Genomic DNA, 214 nt, shown 5'->3' on the forward strand with positions numbered 1-214 from the left:
GGATGTTTACCAGGCCCATGTAATTCCGCAATCGTGCAACCAGATGCGACGCGGCGGGGGCGCGCGCGAGGGCACGTGCAGCCGCGGCGGGATCGGCGTGTGCTCATGCGAGGCGGCGCGGATGAGGCGACGCGGCCGAGAAGAGGACTCGCCGGGGTTCAGGGGGCGGTTGGTTCACACACATGCTCATGCACTCTCAAAAATATGGTACAAA

General features: G+C 64.0%; 1 protein-coding gene across 1 annotated transcript in view; it reads right to left on the bottom strand.

Moving 5' to 3' along the window:
• Positions 1 to 214, bottom strand: part of LOC119591576 (inositol-trisphosphate 3-kinase homolog) — a 9,836-nt gene that overhangs the window by 4,853 nt on the left and 4,769 nt on the right.

Source organism: Penaeus monodon, chromosome 28 (genome assembly GCF_015228065.2).
Source record: "Penaeus monodon isolate SGIC_2016 chromosome 28, NSTDA_Pmon_1, whole genome shotgun sequence".
Taxonomy (NCBI): Eukaryota; Metazoa; Arthropoda; class Malacostraca; order Decapoda; family Penaeidae; genus Penaeus; species Penaeus monodon.